The 14,119-nt window shown below is 47.3% G+C and overlaps 1 protein-coding gene and 1 pseudogene across 3 annotated transcripts in view; one reads left to right on the top strand and one right to left on the bottom strand.

The window, feature by feature from the left end:
- The window catches only part of PAPOLA (poly(A) polymerase alpha), a 1,157,717-nt gene that overhangs the window by 847,591 nt on the left and 296,007 nt on the right, over window positions 1-14,119 (bottom strand). The gene's annotated exons all lie outside the window — the stretch shown is intronic.
- On the top strand, window positions 6,200-6,738 carry LOC138527314 (large ribosomal subunit protein eL6 pseudogene; annotated as a pseudogene).

Below are 14,119 nucleotides of genomic sequence, written 5' to 3'. Positions count from 1 at the left end.
CAAAACACACAGTCCGTCTACACACGCGTTTTGTCTTTGTGAAGGCAGTAGAGGCAACTCGAAGGCTCGTCCTCCTTCAACACATTCTGTAATCCGCATCCAGGGCAGTTCCTAAACAGCTTGGATCCGGGTGTCGAGCTTCACTTTTCCTGGGCCATGTCCACGAGGTAGGCCTCAGAACTTCTGGAATCCTCCAAGAAGCATAACTCGACCAAAACTTTGCCCTTGAGGGGCGTAGAAAATTCCGAAACGGGTCCCCGTTGATCGTAAGTAAAAACGGTGGAGCTTGAGCCTCGATTGAACGAAAAAAATAAAATCTCTATGAAAAAATGCAAAATGCAGTAAAAGCCAGAGAGCTATAGCACGAGGACTCCCAACACTTGAACGTGCCGTAAAAATCTGAGAATGGCTGCCACGGGAGGGGCTTAGGGAGAGGGCAGTCATTGGCTGGGGGCAGTATGACCCAGAGACCAGTGATTGGTTACTACTAAGAAAGACAGATCAGAAACGAAACAGATACTGATTTTTTCTTTACCGAGGATTCCCAGCCTGACGACAGGGAATATTCATGAGCATGTGAATCCATGCCAGACCCCATGCTGGAGAATACTGTGTCCCAAAATGGATTCCGGAAGATCTGCAGTGGAATCTAAAAGAAGAGTCAGGGGATTAAGTTCACATACCATGTTCAGCCCCAACCCACCCAATGCCCTCCATTGGGCAACACTTGATGTGAAGTCCTGGACCACACCTCCCTCTGGCATAGCCTGTGGTCATAGAACCTGGGTTAAGGATTAAGATAGATTTATGAAGTCAACCCTAGGGGGAAGATTTCAGGAGGCCACCCAGGTTATGGGCACCAGAGTTTATCCAAAGTACACAGAAAAGCAGTCAATGTTTAGTCTCAGGAGTAAGTGCTCTAGGGCCCCACAGACTAACAATAATTCAGCATAGACAGTCAATGTATACACATTAACCTATATATAAGGCCTTACGACCACAAAAGAATGGACCTAGCAGGTATTATCACAAAACCATACATCACAAATATATGCATTCACCAGTAGATTCACTTACAATGGTTCAATAATCAACCAGGTAATTAATTAATCAATAGCAGATACAATAGAACCAATACAATACCAATTCACTTTTACTTAAGAGGACCAGCCTTAAGAGGTATACGGCCTAGGGCCCATATGTCACAGGTTCCAGTACAGGTTTCTCCAGGAAAGTTATTCTCACAAAAGATGCAATGGGCTTGTGGTTGTTATTTAAAACAGTTCCAAAATACTTCAAAGTACACTATGTTTTGCCCAAAGATGGGCGAGTAGTCTTCTCAATCCAAGTCCCAAGGCTAGCCTACAGGTAGGATACCGGACACCAGTTCAATGATCAAGATAAGCACAGAGGGAGTTAGGGGACAATGGGCTTTGCACCCAATGTTACTGTTAAGAGTTTTACAAATTTTCACCCATGGCAGGATTAGAGAAGAGTAACTTAGTTGTACAGGTTTCCCATTCTTAGATTTGGCTTAACTATCCAAAGGCTTGGTAGCAATGCCTGAGCAGCCAGGCTTGGTCTAGAAGGGAAGAGGGCTGACGAAGGCACAGGTCTCCTGACATACAAGGTGGTTCAGTGATGATATGTTATTTATAACACGCTTAATACCCACAGGTTTCTAAGCGCAGACCTGGGGATCGAACCTGTGTTGCCCCAGGCAGGCATGTTGCCCCTGAGCTATCCTCCAGAAAAACTAGCAGTTTATATAAATAAAAATGTTTTAAAAATACATTATACACTAAGGTTTGGATGTAAAGCAAAGCAAGTACTCTTCACAGGAAAACCATAGAATTAAAAAGGTAGACTTTTAAAAATAAAAAAATTAAAAAAGGCGGCACACTTTAAATCAAAGTAGGATAAAAGCTATTTTAAAACACCTGTGACAGGAAATCATCCTTTACATCACTATTCACAAGTCCAACTCTATACTAGGTAGAGTGCACAGAGTTAATGGGGGCACTGGCGGTCCAGTGACCAAGGTTGAGGGGGAAGGAAGCAGGCAAGTAGTAGGTAAAGCAAAGGTCTATGAAGAAGTATTCTGTTTGCAGCCAAGTGCAATAGGTTTAGCAAAATAGACTCAATGGGTTCACCCGACGGGGACCTAGGGTGCCATGAGAAGGGGTGCAAGCAACTGCTTAACAGTAGCCCTCCCTGTGCCTTAAATTACACAGCAAGACCAAGCAAAGTACCAAGGCTTGACAGTATCTTTTCAGTGGAGAATTTGCTGCAGCAGGTCGTGCCACCAGGTGAGACGACAGTTATCAGGTTGGCCTGGAAGGCTGAAGAAAGTCCTGTGGAGGGAGCAGCGAGATGCACTCCAGCGGTGGGATGCTAAGCAGTGGATTTCCGTGGCACTGGTGTGTTGGAGCCTTTAACAGGATCTGGATGTAGATCGGTTATTGCAAGGTGGACTTGGCTCCCTTTCTTGGTCCTCATCTCGGTTAAGGGGACTTTCAGGAGCGGGATCCAGTCACTGCAAATCCAGAAGGATGCCTACTAAATTGCAGACAAAACCGGAGGAAAGCAACCTTCGTCAAATGTTCCACCACAAAATGACACAGGACCCAGGGTATTTGTGAATTGCAGGATGTGGAGGTCACAGCTCGTCAGCAAGGATGGCTCACATTGAAGTTGGTCATGGGACTGGTTGATCCCACCTGTAGAGGAGGTGCCAAGCTCGATTCATACTCCAACCGCCCATTTTGAAGTAACAGGAACGTTTATGCCGAAATAGTTGACGTATGATTAGCAAATAAACCAGCAGAGAGCTGGAGTTGGGCTCTGTCCAGTACCTATCAGAAGAACAGCACCTGTTGAAGTACCAACACCTAAGAAAACCTGGACGGTAAGGGACGCATTGAGAAAACCATATCGATACGCGAGACAGAATGACGATTGTCAGAATACAATACCTGAAGAAACTAAAAAGATACTGAAGGAAGATGAATGGTGACATAAGAACCCAGATTGACTCACATATAGAAGATAGGACGACCTGTAAATGGTGAAGAGACAACACCATGGATAAGTGACATCCTGAGCCTAAAGTGAAATAATTTATGTCAAGATGTCAGAAATTATGCCATATGCGTGGTGAAGATATTCAGTTAGTTAAAACATGTACATATGCAAAGTAACCGCAAGGAGCACAGACATTGTGAGGCTTGCTTATGCTTAGTAGTAAGATAGATTGCTGCAAGCACCTCCTATACATATCTACCTCAAAGAAACTTTATATAAAAGTATACTTCCACTGTGCACAAAAGCAGAATCAACCAAAGGTTACTAAAGGTCTCAAGTAGAGTTCCGCAGCAAACAAATCAAGAATTAAAGACAGAGTGAAACTCAGGCAAGGTAATCATGCCAAGAATCCAAGGTTGTATCATCTGAAATAGTCCAACAATGGATACAATTAATGAGAAGAAGAACAGAGTATCATGTGCAGAAAAGTCAAGATAAGCCGCAGACTGGCAGAATTAAATCAAATACACGAAATTGCATGAAGGAAAGACCGATTTCACGGTGTTGGAATCAACAGACAAGACCAGCAGGAAGGTATGAAACTTTCACACCTACACATGGACCTTTGCCATGCACAGACGCCTTAACTTTCCCAGACCAAGAAGCAGACTTGAGGCCAACCACAAAGAAATAATTGACGCATCACCACTGAAGTGATGGATTGTAGCAATACTTGGAGGGAAGCTGGGGGTGCAGGCGATGCTATTCTGCACGCTTCTAAGCAAATGGAAAAGTATGAGTGGGGTTGATGCCACCCCAATCATAGTGGACCGTGTAATCTAGGGTCCTATAGTTAGTAGAACCAATGTGACGTACTTTTAGTGACGTTTACAGTAGCCATTTTGAAGGAAGGGCTCAGATGCCCTACCTGACATTTTTTATGCAATCCCCTCTCCCTGTTAGCATATACAGATATAGTGCCTGTATTAAAGTTACCTTCTTAGAACCAATCAAATTGCATGGTAAGTTTTGATACTATGTTTTTGCTGAAATTAATTGTAGTTAAAGCAAGAAAGAAGCTCGAGCGATTGCTGATATTCATGAACTCCCTGTTTTTTGTACTCGTCATTAAACAGACTGCCTTTGCCAAACTATTGAGTTGTCATTGATTTGATGCAAGAGTATTAATCTGCATCCCCATCCATCTCAAGGGTGCTGCTACTCATCTTAAAGTTTGGAAACCCCCAGTCCTATGGGCCGGCTGGGGTCCCTACTGCACACACCAGCCACCCTTTTCTGGTCTTGCCTGTCGTTCAGAAGATTTTGGGACACATTGGCTACTCAGCTGGCACTTCCTATCACTGGAAGGGGCAGCAAGCATCCTGCTTTAGATTGTCAGTCCAATGGTCGACTCTGGGGTTTAGTTCCAAGACCCTCGCCTTTTATGTTGAAGAACTGGCTCGGCCCCCCAATCACACCATAAGCCTCATGCAAATCTGGGAGGTGGGCTGTTCAGTGGGACAGCCAGCCTCCCAGTTGGAACTGGTACCAGGCAGGCACACTGTAGAACAAGGACCAGAAAAAAAGTATAGCCACCATTTGAGGGGAATGGTGTCCCCTGTGTGCCCTGTTGCAGCTGTGAGGGCAGCCTGGAACATAAGTTTGCATAAGTTGATAGAAAAATATCCACTGCCACCAGCCACTCAGATAACTTGTCACTGTAACTAGAAAGTTACGGGATAATTGTGTCCCCTCAACACTGCACATTAGGTTAGGTGGGGTGCACCGAGACCACAAAATAGGGGTCAGGTAGGATGAAAAAGATCCCCCTGCCGTAAAAACAAAATGTAATCACAGATGAGCAATAAAGGAAAGCTCAAGAAGCTTCCCAGCAACACTGCACAGAAAGTGATGAGTGCTTCAGTAATAAATTACAGATGCCATGGTGTTGGAGGAAAGCTTAACTCCAAGAAACTATCCAAAAGAGATACAAAAGATTCCCAAGCAGAGTAAACGACTGAGTGAGTGTGGAAAAAGGGTCCCACTCACTCAGCACAGCCAGATTAAAAAGGAAACAAGAATCCGGCAAAACATACTATACCATTTACCCTTCTGAGGACAGGGAATGAGGGGGGTTGGGGTGAGGGACAAGAACAGTTAACATGCCCCCGAACTCAAATATTCCCAGGTCACGTTGCCGATCGTCAGAAAATCACTGGGGACACAATCTTCTGTCTTTGGTTTGGGTTGAGGGGTCTTAGGTAAGAGTTTCCTATCAATGATCAATCTTCCTGACCTGTGTCAACCCCAGAACTTTTTTCATTGACTAGGTAACTATTTTACCTTGTCCCTAGGTGAAGGGGAATCTTTTTCGCCTCACTTAGTCTAACTTGTTTTATGGGTGACCTTTATATGTTGCTCCATAGTGTATGGCTGAAGGTACAGTTTCCTACAACTTTTGGGCTTAGGCTGGGCTGGCCTGTTAATTTCTCTTTCATGTACTTGGGTGAACTACAGTTCCCAAATAGTAAAGGGGGATCTTCATCCCCCCCCTTTACATTTTATGTAGTGAGCCAGCACACCCCACCTTATCTGGAGTGCTGGGGGATACAATGTGTCCCAGTCTTACTTACCTGGTAACATTTTGTTACAATTGCCAGTTTCCTTGAATGGCTGGTGACTACTTTGTCTTTAGTTTTCATTACTCACAGGCTGTTCATTCAGCCTCGGTAACGCACAGAAGGGACACCATTTTGCTAAAATGGTGGGCTTCTTTTTTCGCCATTTGTGTGCTTGAAGTTTCTGAGGTCTTCCCCTGCCAGAACCCAGGCTCCATGGTATCTGGAAAGGCAGGAAGCGAGGGAGGAGTTCAAAACTATGCAGCCCTTTGTCATTCACCTTGCCTGAAAGGAACAAACTCCCAGTGGGGGGCAGGATGTCCGATGTGCCTGTAAAATGCAGGGAGAGAATGCAGAAGTTGTGCTGTAGATAAAAACTCTGAACCTGGAAGCTGCTGACAAGTCGACCAGTGGAACCAAATCCAAAGAGTAAGCTACAGAAAACACAGACCATTTCCAAACACACTGCACCAGAAACAAAGATTGAAAAGAAGGCAAGAGCACATGGTACTGTATTCAAGTCATTTGGTGGAGACAAAAATGGAGACACCCGTATGGTTAAGCTATGTAAAATGGCACAATACTATCCGACTGAGGATGTTCCCTGCAAGCAGCAGAGTCATGCTAAAAAGCAGTTTCCCAGCACAGGCGCAAGCTGCGTTCTTCCATTACTCCTGGGACAGCGTTAATCCTTCTGAACAGGCATCGTAGAGGAAAGCATGTGGTGTTTCTGTAGAAACTTGTGTCTGGTTTGCTCCTTATAACGGGTCCTTTGGTTATAAAATCGTATCCCACGGCTTAGGGCTCACCAGAAGTTAGTCATTGCCACATCTACTAAGTTTGACATCTCTACTGTAAAAATTCCTAAACATCTGACTGACTTACTTCAAAAAGAAGCTGCGCAAGCCTAGACACCAGGAGGGTAACATTTTTGACACAGAAAGAGAAATACGAGTTAACTTCACAGCGCAAGCAGGACCAGAAGGCAGTGGACTCCCAACTTTTACCTCTCATCTAGAAAGCGCCACAGTTCTGCGGTTACTTGAGGGCTCAGTTTTCTCTCTCCAGTGGAGTTTTTCTGCATAAACTGGTCTAATTGGTTACAAAGTAGCTCATTAAAAGAAATGGTCCTCGAACTGGGAGAAAAAAAACGGGGAAAAAACAGATCATTTCCAGTGAGCAGAGAGCCTGCTGTGTAACCTGAGCCTGTTAGCCTTCCTTACAAGCAACCTGGGCACTCTGAAAACAAGCACCCAAGAAGTCCTGCATTTTGAGCCAACCACATGTCATGCTGCGACCTTGCAGGGCTGCAATACCCCAATACACAGGGACCTCGAGCCATTGTGCAGTGCATGGTATTCTGAATCGAGCTGAAACTTTGGTGGCATCCTGCTGGACCTCCAGAGATGTGAATCGAGTCTGGAAAGTCCCCTCACCAGAGTGCTGGACCTTTCAAGTGACGATATTCCAATCAATGATATTCAGTCTTCTTCTGGCTACTGAAAAGGGTGCCAAAACCACAGAGCTGCATCCTGTCACGAACAAACTCTTGCCTGGAGCCTTCCGCGTTGATCCCTGCTGCAGAAGCCCTTCCAGTGTCATGTCTTCATGACAAGGAATTCAGCGACTGGGTGTTTGGCTGCAGAGCCTGAAGTCTTCTTGCTGCAACTCATCTTCTGTAATAAGGAACTGTGTTGGCTGGAGTATTTACTTACCATAAGCCTGTGATTTCTGTAAAGCTTTGGGGTGGTCCTATGATTGGGAGTCCTCTCAACCACTTCACCCAAGTCTACTGCTGGAATCCTCCTAGGGTGTCTTCTCTGAAGCCGCTGGACCCTAACTAACTTTAAAGTGAAGTACTTACATGTTTGAACAGTCTTCCACAGGAAATCTGACGTTTGCCTGCAACAGAAGCTTCTCACCCTGCCTAGAGCTGGCTTCTAGACCACTAGGGTCCCTCTTCTGCCCTGGAGTGAACTCATGCAATAGAATAGGAAGAACTGGATAAGTAAAGGATTCCGTCTTGAGGAAAAGCAAGTGCTTGAAAAGTACTTGCTTGTGAAAGAGTTAGTTGGTAACTGCAACTCAGAGTGAACAGTTACAAACGTTCTTACTTACCTTGAATGTGTGTTGTGTCATTCTGAAAAGTATGACATGCATTACTCACTGTAAGAGCATTTCTGATGATTGTATCTGCTTAGATTCACATGCTGTGCATATAGTCCGACATCTAGTGGTAATCGCAGAGTATTGCAGCTTTCTTTCGAGGATCGAAAGGGGACGTCAACATGGGCGTGCCTGTAACACTATCCCTAACATGACGTGTAGTGTACCTAAAATGCCTACTGCGTCGAGGTCCCTCCAATTGTGTTTTTTCTGCCGTGAGGGAGTCTTATGACCTCGTAGGTGAGTATAGAGAGAGAGTGGTAAGAGGTCTATATTCCTTCTACTCCAAGAGGTGAGGAAGGGTGGGCGCATGTGAATCTAAGCAGATATAATCATCAGAAATGCTATTACGGTAACTAATGTATGTCTTCTGATGTTTGTGAATCTGCTTAGAATCACATGTTGTGCATAGCCTAGCAAGCAGTACCCAGAGATGGTGGTGGGCTGTGTGAAGGAACACTAGCAAAGAGATGTCTTTGCACTGCTTGGCCAAGTTGAGAATCAAACCTATAGTGAGTACCCAGGCAGTAGTGTAGTCCAAAGGTGAGCTCCAGGTTGCTGCTTTAAAAATGGACTCAAGATGAACATTTGCGATTAATATGGAAGCCCCCGTGCCCAGAGTAGAGGGTGCTCTAGGCTTGAAGGGCAGATCTCTCTTTGCAAGAGTGTAGCAAAGTGTGATGCAGTTTACGATCCACTTTGAAATAGCTGATTTAGAGGCAGGGTCCCGTTCTCTGCCACCTGTCATGGAAACGAAAAACTGGTTTGTTTTCCTTATTGGTTTTGCCTTTTCCAGATAATCGATTACTGCACTCCTCACCTCAAGTGTGTCGAGGCTTCTTTCTGCCCAGTTAGTGGTGTTCTGGAAACATTTGGGTAGTTCTATTGATTGGTTCACATGGAACTCTGAAATAGTGTGGGTGCAAATCGTGGGTGAGTGCACAGGACCACCTTATCTTTGTGAATCGTGACAAATTGGTCTGGAACTTAAAGGGCCTGGAGTTCACCAACTCTTATTGATGTGACTGCCACGAGGCAGGCGGTCTTGTGAGTGCTTTAAGGCTAGCCTTATGCATCAGTTCAAAGGGAGGCCCTATTAGTCTAGTAAGTACAACTTTCGGGTCCCATCCAGGAACTGAGTTGGAGATAGGAGGATGAAGTCTTTTAACCCCCTCCATAAAAGCCTTGATTACTGGAATTTTTCACCACAAAACCTTCTTTTGGGACGTGATGTAAGCTGAAAGTGCAGCTGAGTGGACTTGTAAAGAATTGAAAACCAGGCCTGTATCTAGTAGGCGAGTTAGGTACAGGACAATAGGTATTGGTGAGCATTTAATAGGATTGATGCTCTTTGCATTGCACCAGATAAGCATAGACAAATTTCCCTGACGATGTTATCCAGAGTCCGTTCCGCTTGGGGCGGTTCTGCGGGTACCTGGAGGCGTAATGTGGTCATTGTGTGTCCTCCAGAGTTGCGAACAAGTCGATCTCTGTGAAGCCCCAGTCTGTGAAGACGTCGAGAACAATGTCTTGGTGTAATCACCATTTGTACTCTCTGGGTAGTGGGAATTCTCTGCTGGGCAAGTCCGCCAGAAGATCAAGTTTCCCTGGAATGTCTTGTGACAGGAGGAACGCCTTGTGTTTGAGAGCCCATTTCCATATGTTCTGTGTCAGTTTGGATAGCCGTGGAGATTGTGTGTGCCCCCTTGTTTGTTCAGGTAATGCATGGATGTGGTGCTGTCCGTGAGGACTAGGACTGTCTTTCCCTGGAAGTGCGTTTCAAAGGCCTTGAGGGCCTTGAACACTGCTAGCAATTCCAACAGGTTTATGTGATTGGATGCTACTGCTGGGGAGCAACTGCTGTGCGTCTGATGAAGGAGGTAAGCCCACCCCATCAGATGCGTCCGTGGTGAGAGTGGCTTCTACTGCGGGGGTGGTGAAGGTCTTCCCCTGCAAAAGGTCTTCCCTTGACCACCACTGCAGAGAGAACGAGGGCTGCCGAGACAACCACTAGATCGTCCCATTGTCCGCTGTCCTGCCACCATTGGCTCGAGAGCCACTCTTGCATGGGGTGCATGCCAAACATGCGTGTGGGTCTAGATAAATGCAGGAGGCCATCATCCCCAACAGTCGCATGGCTTTGCATACAGTCACCTCGTGATTGGCTACATAGTGAGGGATCTGGAACAGCATATTTTGAACCCTCTCGGAGGAGAAGATGAGCCTGTCTTTGGTCCGAATTAAAGCCCCCAGAAATTGCTGTTCTTGGCTGGGGTCTAGGCTGGACTGTCTCATTCATAGAGAATCCGAGGATGAAGAGGAGATCCACTGTCTTCTGGGTTTTTGATAAGCATGTCGAGGTAAGGACAGCCTGGAATGCACTGCCTGCACAGGTGAGCCGTAACTACCGCCAGTACCTTCGTAAACACCCTTGGGGCTGAGGCAATGCTGAAGGGAAGAATCTTGAACTGATAGTGATTGTTCTTGATCATGAATCTTCGGTACTTTCCGTGCGCTGGCAACATTGAAATATGAAAGTATGCATCTTTCATATCCAGTGTTACCATGTAATCCCCCTGCGTCAACAGTGGGATTACTTCCTGCAATGTCCTTCTGAACTTTTGTGGCTTGACAAATGTTTTCGCTGGACACAAGTCTAACGCAGGGCGCATGGTGAGATCCTTACTGGGTACAAGGAAGTACACTGAATAAATACCCTAGTTTAGCTGATGAATGGGGACGACTTCTATGGTGTCCTTTTCCTGAAGGATCTGTACCTCTTCCAGAAGAATCCGCAGGTGTGCTGGCGATAATCGTCTGGTTCTTGGTGGACTGGATGGAGGTGGCAGGTGGAACTCTATACAATAACCGTGCACAACGGTCTTGAGCACCCACTGGTCTCAAATGATCTCCTCCCTTGCGTGAAGAAAAGATGTTCAATGTCCCCCGACCAGGGAAACCTGGGAGGGGACCCAGACTGACAAGTCATTTCAGAATGGAGGCTGGGGAGCCTCTTGGAGGTGGAGTTTCTGGCCCTACCTTTGCCTCTTCGCTGTCTGCTCCGCTGGAACTGGCTGTTGCCAGCTGTGCCTTGTCCGGAGGACCATGGGGTACCTCCTGTGCCATACTGGTTGTGTGGAAATCGGGGAAAAAGACTGGCCCCGAAAGGAACGGCAAGAGTTTCTTCCCCGTTGATAAGGTCTAGCAGTGATCCGTTTAAGAGACTTAAGGCATCATCCACAGCCTTGCCAAACAAATGTGTCTTCCACCAGTTTGTTAATTAAGGAGGCCCGAGTCTCTGGCTTAAATCTTGAGTTGTTTAGCCAGGTTTGCTCCATCCAAGGTTTTTAGGATGTTGTGCTTCACCTCTTTTCCTTCCGACACAATCCCCAGTAGGTGTGATCGCACTGGTTCAGGGACTTCTTGGAGGCCTTTCCTGAAGCAGGTTCCATTGCACATCACTATAATTCAAAAGAAGGTTAGAATTTATTAGTAATTCTTGACAAACATGCAGCTGTAGTGGTGAAGCGTTTGCCAAGGGCATACCCTTTTTTGCAGTCTTTGTCAGGGGGCACTTCTACAGTAGACCATGGCATACCAGCCCTCTTCCAGTGTAAAGCTCACCTTGTATCCATTGGGACGCCACCCGACTGGACTGGAGCACTTCTGGGTTGGTGATTCACCTGCCTTGGGTCTATTCTGGAAGACAGGATTTCAGTTTTAGCCACAATAACCTTCTCTCGGGGCCCGCCTCCCAGGTGTTCCCCTTGCGACCCCCTTCGAGCCTTCCTCACCTTGTATTTCGATAAGGTGCGCTCTCCGTCCTGTGTTCTGTGCAGGGGCGCGTCGTGGCTGAGCACCTTTCGGCCAAGTTACTTCACTGGCGTGGGCCCGGGAGTCCAGGCCGGCTGCAACTCCACTCTTGAGGTAAGTCTTTAGTTCTAAAAGAATGCGTGTCTGCAATAGTTGTTGCCCTGTTAACCTTCTCCTTCGCTCGTAGATGCAGAAGGGATGATGAAGATGTCGAGCTGATGGAGGGCGGTGCTCGAGAAAGTAAGAATGCGTGAAGCGCAGCGCTATGAGCGTCCTTTGAATAAGGCTAACCTGTGCTATTCTTCCTTGCAGGTCGCCGAGAAGTTCCAGGAAGAGAGGCTGCCAGATGGAAGCGGAGCGTAGTGTGGAAGGTGACTGGACCATTGTTGAATTCCAGGAGAGCTTCGGTAAGCAAGCGGAGTCTGAAGGCGATGGAATCGGAAGACGAACGCTTACTAATTGTCCTCTTCTTGTCTCTTCCTCTCTAGGATGCTGCTAGCGGAAGATGACGAGCTCCAGGGAAGACTCTGGAGCAACTGAGGAGCTGGATGCTGAACAGGTAAGGAAGATTAATGGTGTTCTTCTCCTTGTAGATGCAGGCCAAGGATGCTGCGAGCAGGTCTTGGTGAACGTCACGTTGCGAGTGCAGAACGCCGCGAAGCATGTGCCTCAGCTTGGGCGTGGCTTAAATAGCCAGCAGGTATCCCAGCTGCCTCCAGGGCAGATCACGCCCTAGATGCTAGACTGCATGATGCAGTTCCATGCCAAACCTTGTGGGGGCAGCCATGTTGATCCATTCCCCAATGGAAACTCCACCTACCATATGAGCCTGGCGCCAAAGGCGCCAGGCCTGGCTCCAGGACAGTCGATGGGGGCATGATTGGGCCCTTGCAGGAACACTGACGAGGGCCAGAGACCCCGAGTTCCCAGGCCAGGGGCTATGGTCGTGACATCCTGGTGGTAGTGACAACCAGGGAGTCTGGAGTGGCATGCCCTCGGATGTACAACGGGTGAGTAGGAGAGGGGCAAAACAGTTTCTCAACCCGAGGGTTGACAGCCCTTGTAAGGGACGGGGACAGCAAAGGTGCAAGGCGCTTCTTGATGGAATTTAGCAGGGGGATTGCCCTACTTGTGGGGAGTTTCCCTTCAGAATGTCCCCAACAAAGTCATTGTCTTGTACAGCTTCCTGTGTGGCAATTTGGAAATGGTCTGCAGCCCTTTTCAGGATTGCATTAAAGTCATCTGATCGTCAATAGGCGATGCCTGCCTCGGTGGAGGCGGGGAGGGAGGCTCCAGACAAATGGCATAGGGTCAGGCATTGGAGTGGGGGAAAGCCAAGGTGCTTCCTCTACATGCTGATCTTGACCCCAATCTGGGCACTGGTGCGGTGTGTCCTGGCCAAACGGATTGTCTTCATGACCATATGGATCCTCGTAGACCTCTTCAGGATCTGAGAACTCAAACTTCTTCCTGTGGAGTTTGGCTTGAAAGCTTCTGTACCTTTGGAAAACTAGGACACAAATCCTCCTCCCTAGGTCTCTTAGGGGTAATACACTTTTCTGAAAAGTCTCCAAACTGATAGTTTGTACATATAGCTCTCAAACCTCACTCTGGTCCACAGAGATGAACCAGAGGTGGTCAGAAGACGGAAAGGGCTCTCCAGGAGTCCTTAGAAGGAGAGGACTTATCAGACAAAGCCTTGGAGAAGGGCTGGGACCCTTCCGAATACTCCTCTCGACTAGAGGATGTGCTTTTTGGTCTATTCGCAGCCGAAACAATAGCTGTGAGACTCTGGCGTAGCTAAGGTGGATGAGAGAGATTGACGCACCTGTAGGCGTTGAGGTTTCTGGCTGCGCCCAAACCTTTGGGGCTGACACCATCTTAGATGGTGCGTCGGCACCTGTGTGTTTTTAAAATTGACGCCCTTATGGGTGGAATACCCGGGCGCATGCAAAGAAGACAGATGAGGGAGGGCAGCCGATTATAAGGATCGGTAGGCACCGTCTAAACCTTTGCCGCCTGATGCTTCCTTGACATATCAGTCGAGGGAGCTTGTGGGGTTGTATGTTTATCCTTTAGGTGGTGCAGGTGTGCCCCTGTCGCCAGGGAGTGATCTCCCCCCCCACCCTCCCTATAGCAGTACTGGTGACCTGCCCGTCAGGGCTGGGGACGGGCAACTGGACAGTTCCGCAGAAATGTCTATGGCCTCCACATCGGAGCCATGGCTGGTGCTAGAATTCTTGTCACTCGAGGCACCGGCAGCAACAGGAGAACCACTTTTGGCCTGCATCGCGTAGGACACCCATTGTTTCGTCTGCCTAGCTTTTAATGTCTTTGGGCGAAAAAGTTTGCAAGTGAAAGGGTAGCCCAACTTACAGGGGTAACCCTTAATTATACGGGTACCCCTAATCACGCTCATACCAGAGTAAATGCACCCCTCTAGGGAAGTAAGGCGAAGAGTCTTATCTTGCAAGGATAGTAAGTTTTATCTATACGGA

This window comes from Ambystoma mexicanum, chromosome 14 (genome assembly GCF_040938575.1).
Source record: "Ambystoma mexicanum isolate Mex_15411 chromosome 14, UKY_AmexF1_1, whole genome shotgun sequence".
NCBI classification, from domain to species: domain Eukaryota; kingdom Metazoa; phylum Chordata; class Amphibia; order Caudata; family Ambystomatidae; genus Ambystoma; species Ambystoma mexicanum.
This window is presented reverse-complemented; position numbering and strand designations above follow the sequence as displayed.